Raw genomic sequence first — 7102 nt, forward strand, 5'->3', positions numbered from 1 at the left:
AAGCGATAAAGAGGCATGGACATATATACACTACCAAACGTAAGGTAGATAGCTAGTGGGAAGCAGCCGCATAGCACAGGGAGATCAGCTCGGGGCTTTGTGACCGCCTGGAGGGGTGGGATAGGGAGGGTGGGAGGGAGGGAGACGCAAGCGGGAAGAGATATGGGAATATATGTATATATATAACTGATTCATTTTGTTGTGAAGCTGAAACTAACATACCATTGTAAAGCAATTATACTCCAATAAAGATGTTAAAAAAAAAAAAAAAAAGAAATAATAGCTGAAAACTCCTGAACTCTTCAGAGAGATGTAGACATTCAGATACCTGAAGATCAGAAAAACCCAAGAAAGATCAACCCAAAGAAAATTACCCTAGGCACAGTATAATCAAAAGTTGTCAAAAGGCAAAAGGGATACCTCAAAAACAAGCACGTAAACATAGTAGGTGTTTTGTATTACCAGATGTTGATATCTATCTGTGATGTCTGGAAGTGCTGCAGCCATTTTGTGACCATGAGGGAATAGCTTGAGAACAAAAGCTACCACACAGAGATGACAGAGAAGAAAGATGGAAGAACCTGAGGCCCTGATGCTGTCACTAAGCCTCTGAATTAACCAGTGTGGATTCCACCTTATTTCTGATTCCACTCTGATTCCTGGTTACATGAAATAATTAATGTCCTTTATTGTTTAAGCTCCTTCAAATGCAGTCATCTATTAGATGGAGCTGAAACCATCTGAGTAACAACACCCACCAAGAATGAAAGATCAGATTTGCAGCATGTTTTATTATAGGAATTTCATCCATTTCTCTACCCAACTAGCCAGCAAATCATTAGTGAACACCTACCATGCACGCATAGCTTGCTGTCTCAAGGTCAACAATGTCATATAAAGTAAAACAAACAAACAAACAAGTTTATTTTTTTCTCAAGTCTTTTTTTTTTTTTTTTTTTCTTGCGGTACGCGGGTCTCTCGCTGTTGTGGCCTCTCCCGTTGCGGAGCACAGGCTCTGGACGCGCAGGCTCAGCGGCTATAGCTCACGGGCCCAGCCGCTCCGTGGCATGTGGGATCTTCCCAGACCGGGGCACGAACCCGTGTCCCCTGCATCGGCAGGCGGACTCTCAACCACTGCGCCACCAGGGAAGCCCTTCAGTCATTTTAAATCTAAGATATAAATCACAGCCATGATGATCACGATAATGATGATGATGATGATGATGATGATATTTGTGCCATTAGGACTTTTAGTTGAGGATAATAGAGCCCAGTCTATCTAGTTTAAATAGAAGTGGAATTTATAAAGGTTATTAGGAGCTCACAGGATCTCCAAGAAAGCCAAAGACTGGGGCCTGGAGGCCGGAGGCCCAAGAACAGTATCCAAACAGCCAGCCAGTACCGCTCCCAGCTCATCCAGATCTCATGGGCTCTGGGTTCAGACCCTGCAGATGCTGAGCACAGGGCACAGCTGCTGAGTCCTTAGGCTCTGCTGGCTCTGAGATCTGGATGCTCTCTCTGGCCTCGTTCTTTGCCATCCTTACCAGGGAAGGATTCCATGTGGGGTCTGCTTCCTATGCTTGCTTCCAAGTTAAAGCCTTGCATGGGTGGCACAGTGGTTGAGAGTCCGCCTGCCGATGCAGGGGACGCGGGTTCGTGCCCCGGTCCGGGAAGATCCCACATGCCGCGGAGCGGCTGGGCCTGTGAGCCATGGCTGCTGAGCCTGCACGTCCGGAGCCTGTGCTCCGCAACGGGAGAGGCCACAACAGTGGGAGGCCCGCGTACTGCAAAAAAAAAAAAAAAAAAAAAAAAAAAAAAGCCTTGCATGGATGCCTCTGACGGTCTGAGTCTAGGCAACATTCTTAGCTTCAAGAAAGGCTAGGAAACTGACTTCTGGCTTCTCTTTGGGGAAGAAAGACTCAAACTGTAGCAATTTCCTCAAATACAGATAAAGCATTGAGTGATACAACAAAAGGTCATTATACCATCTATTCAGAACTTTGATTTAGCTGGAAAACACCTTTTTGTCAAACAGTTTGGGGGCTTATGTGCCAACTTTAGGGGTAGTAAGTGATTGAGTTCCTTGACCAGAAATCTGAAGACCTGGGATCAAGTAACTTCCTGGACTATTAATGGTGACTTGGCAGGACTCCCTGAGACCCTCAAACCCTTCCAAAAAAAACCCCTTTTCCCCCAATTTTTTTCCAGAGACATGGGAGCTGGGTTTCAGCCTTGACTTGGCCACTAGCTGGATGGATGTCAGTTGAGAAATGTCACAGAACCTTCCGGGACCTCGGTGTCCACACTCTCTAAATGGTGGGTTGGACCAGCTGGTGTCCAGGGGTCCTTCCTGCTCAATTCCTCATCCCTAAAAAGTGTTATATCCGACGACTCTCCAGAGCAGCTCTGGTTTCTGTAGCAGTAATTCCCGTTCAGTGTTGTTCCCTTTTGCAGGAATCACCAAAAAGCAGCTTCCCCCCGCCCATCACCAAAATTTGATACTCGGGCATTAGTAAACTTGTACCCAATATTTCCCAGATTAAAAGTGACCAAGAAGTGTTTTGCAAACTGAGCACTCCCTTCTAATAATGAGCCCCCACTTTCTAATAATACTATAACCTCTTGCCCAAAGACCTGCCAGCAAACTGTGACAGACAGCTACCCAGCTGGCTCATCCACCCTGGAAAATGGATGGCTTGGCCTTAAATGCCAACCTCTGCCAGGCTCTCTGGCCCCTGCCAGCCCTTGTACAACATTCCACTCTACTAACCCCAGTGAATACTGTCCATACTGGCTCCCAGTGGAAAGGGGTTACTTCTTTCTCTTTCACCCTGGAAAACCCATGCTCTGTAAGCACAGCAGTCGGTGTTTCCGGAGAACCCTGACCTTTCACATATGTGTCACAAAGACTCATGCCTCCGTTCCCACTTTCAGGACAAGCATGCAGTCTTCCCAGACCCCACCACATCCATCCGGCGGCTGGAGCGTGGCAGTGAGCACTGACAGGCCTGTTTGACCATGAACAAGCTTCTGGCTCTCTTTCTGAGCCTCAGTTTACCCATGCTGCAAAATGAAGACCAAAACACCCACCACAAAGGATTAACAAGTGAATGTGTGAGAAGCTCCTAGCTGGTGCCAGGCAATTAGTAGGTGCTCAAGAGTGCGTCTTGCCTTTCTTCTTTCAACGCCCTCTTGCTGCTTGGATCCCCCTCTCTTGGCAGGGGGCTCCCAAGTGAGCCCGTATCCCTTGAATGTAGCCCTCCATTCAGCCCTGTCTCCTGGAGCCAGGAATCCTGCTCTGCCCTCACACCTGTCTTTTGTTCTAACCCCTGGACCCTCTCCCTGCCTGAAACCACAGCAACGCACTAAGAAGGATTGTCTGCTTAGCGAACTAAGAGGACAGTCCAAGCCAATTACTGAATTACAGTGGCATGAATGACGTACACAATTAATTACAATAACTTTCACTGACAAAGGCTTAACTCCAGGGAGGTGGTGCCGTAGGTTATAAGTTTGGAACTTATGGTTCCAAATAGTCACACTCTTTCCCCAGCTGGGAGCTCCCTGGCACTGTGGTCCCTGTGTCCTTGTTACATCTGTGACTGGAGGCTGGGCTCACTCTGAGGGAGGGTCTGTGTATACCAGATGTATGAATCAGCAGCCCCACTGCGTGGTGGGCATCACACCCACCGTGAGAACCAGGAGACTGGTTGGCTGCGGGACTTTGGGAAATCACCCCTCCTCCTGGCTTCCCTTCCTTTGCCTATAAGATGAGTGTTCGGTAAAATGACTAATGTCTGTTGAGCACGTGCCATGGGTGAGGTGCTCCACTGAGTTCTACATGCATTTATGCATTTAGTCATCGCTACAGCCCTGTGAGAAGGTCCGTGACCATCTCCATGGACAGGAGAAGAGACTGAGGCACAGCTCCAGGTCACACACCTGCTAAGTGGCGGGGACAGGATTTGACTTTCAGAGCCCGTGCATTACCCACCCCATTGATTCTGCCCCTCTCCACCACAGGCGACCACACCAACTCTAAGAGGAGAGAACATTCAGAGCATTCCAGCCACAGGAAGCAAATATTTTTACATGGTATGGGTCTAGGGCTCCCATACTGAAATTATCACTTGAGAAGAAAAGTGAAGAACAATCATTGTGGCTTCCCATTTACCTACCCCGGGTCACACCACAACAGTTTGTCAGAAGGAATAATCACAGGCTCTGGAGCCAGACGGACCTAGATGCCAGCCCTACTCTATTGCTTTGTTGCCTCTGGGTGCAGGCACTCATCCTATCTGAAGCTCAGTCTCCCCATCTATAAAATGGGCCTGATCCTCTATCTTGATGGCAACCACAACGAGGATGAAACTAATCATGTGTGTCAAAGGCTGAGCAAGGAGCCCACCACACAGAGGCTGCCGGGTTGCTACTGCAATTGTTGAAATTCACTGCTGCCCTCAAATCATAAAACATGCTCAGACGGTTAAGAAATGAAGTTGAGTTATTTGTAGTGAGGTGGATGGACCTGGAGTCTGTCAAACAAAGTGAAGTAAGTCAGAAAGAGAAAGACAAATACCATATGCTAACATATATATATGGAATCTAAAGAAAAAAAATGGTTCTGAAGAAACTAGGGGCAGGACAGGAATAAAAACGCAGATGTAGAGAATGGACTTGAGGACACAGGGAGGGGGAAGGGTAAGCTGGGACAAAGTGACAGAGTGGCATGGACATATATACACTACCAAATATAAAATAGATAGCTAGTGGGAAGCAGCTGCATAGCACAGGGAGATCAGCTCGGTGCTTTGTGACCACCTCGAGGGGTGAGATAGGGAGGGTGGGAGGGAGGGAGGGAGACGCAAGAGGGAGGGGATATGAGGATATATGTATACGTATAGCTGATTCACTCTGTTATACAGCAGAAACTAACACACCATTGTAAAGCAAGTATACTCCAATAAAGATGTTTTTAAAAAGTGATGGAACTTCTTACAGTTTCAGGGGTGAGTTTTGCCGTCACCCTGAGTCTCCCTTTTGTTTGGCCTCTCTTCCCTACTAACTCCTACTTCTCTCTCCCTTGCAGAAAGAAAGCTGGTCCTTTAAAACTAGAAGGGGGAAGAAAAAACGTTTTCAGCATCCTCCGGCTGCCTTTCCCACCAGCTGCTGTTGCCATGGTAACCCACAGGCATCTGCCTGCTGCTTTCAGCTGTGCCTCCGCCCCTCCATGCCGGGTGTGTGGCTGGTCTTTCCCCTGCCCTGGGAGGTCCCAGAAAGCCACGTTTAGGAATCCCTTGTTCGTTCTTAAATTTCCCAGCCAGCCCTTCACATCCTTCCTGCTTTCTCTGTCTCTAACAATTAAGAGGTAGAAAGGACAATGCCTTCCAAACAGCCGTCCCCAAAGCGGGTGATAGCATTCATTCATTGACTCTGTCAGTGTCTATGGCTGGCCTGCTGTGTGTGGGCACTGAGGCAAACAGAAATTTGCAAGTGTCAGAGTAGATGAAGAGGGTCCCTCATTTTGCAGATGGGGAAACTGAGACCCAGAAATGGGAGGAGACTGCCCGGGTTCTACAGACAGCAGCAGAGCCTGTTTTAGAACTTGGCGTTCAGAACCCGGGTGGGTACTTGCTTTTGTTTTCGTGAGCCTTTGCCAGCAACCAGCCACACGCTGGCCCAAGCCTTCCGTCTTTAAATGCAATGGAACCTTGGGTCCATAGGTAGTGAGCAGAGCTGGACGGACTCCCCGAGATTTTGCCCTGCTCCAGCTGCAGCTGGCAGGCTCAGAACCCAGACCTCCTCAGGAACGTCCTTTTGGCCCAACTAAGCCAGGCCTTCCCCTGCTGCAGCCCCGTGTACTGCAGGAGATGTCCAGGTGTGCGTGGAACCTCTTCTGCTCCCCCCATGGGCACAGCTGGAACGATTGTGGCTGCCAAGACAGCTCTGCCCCTCTTACCTGCCAGCCTCATCTGTGCACGCTGGCTGATGTCACCTGAGCCAGTAGCTATTCCCCCTGGCATTTTTTTTTTTTTTTTGCTTATTAAAATGCACAGGCCGTCCTCCTCTCCTGCACCATTCAAAGGTTTGCTCTGCAGCACAGACTCAACCTGCTCAGGAAAGGGAGGGAAGGAGGGAGGGCAGCCACACACTGTAAATATTAACTTGGAATGAAACACCAGCTTTGTATCCCCATAAGGTGGCTAGCTGGAGAGGCAGGTAGATACTAAAGGGCTCTGATCGCCTAATAAAGAATCCTTAAAAATGAGCGCCCGTTGATAATTGCTCACCCTCCAAGGAGGGGAATACTAAGTGAAGACCCATGATGTGTCAGGCGCTGGGTGCGTCAAATCGATCGTCATCGTCACCATGACCCCACTTTCTGAGCGCTTCCTATGTGCTGGGTACTTGACCGAGCTCCCTAATTCTCGTTTTTATTTACATGCTTTCTCCCTTCTCTGCCCTCTTCTCCCTTCTCTCTTTGTCCTGCTCCTCAGGGACAACCACTTTCAATTGCTTTTGCTAATTCCTTTCATATTCCCGTCCATATCTAGGGGCAATATATTTCTATTGCTCGACTTGGGGGCATTGTCTCTTCACTTTCCACAATGGAATTCCGTCCTCTTTACCACTCCCCACACCCAGCACATACGCATTTCCTGCCTTCATTCTCCCAACTTGGTGATTTTGCCATTTTATTTAGATCAGCAGCGAGTTTGCATTATTAGAACAATGTGAATCCAGAACCAAGCTGAACATGCAGTGTGTATGCGTTTGCCTTGGTGGGGTGGCCATGAAAACACACCACTCAGCTCTCTTGCTTCAGGGGGCATGACTGACTAATGACCTCAGCTGCTCCTCCTCTGACTCCATCTCCACGGTCACTCCAAGGCCTCAGTCCTGCAGCTCAATGACTGAGCACAGGCCCATTCCCACGAGACGCAAAACTCCTCCAATGGGCATCTTTGGCTGGAGAACTCCCCATCGTTCTGACCACTTCTTTCTGGAAACTGCACCACAGTCCAGATTTTTCCTACCTGACTTTCCTCCCTTCCCCCTCTTCTTCACACATGCATTCCGAGGGCTCTCCCGCCTTCTGCCC

This window comes from Orcinus orca, chromosome 2 (genome assembly GCF_937001465.1).
Source record: "Orcinus orca chromosome 2, mOrcOrc1.1, whole genome shotgun sequence".
NCBI classification, from domain to species: domain Eukaryota; kingdom Metazoa; phylum Chordata; class Mammalia; order Artiodactyla; family Delphinidae; genus Orcinus; species Orcinus orca.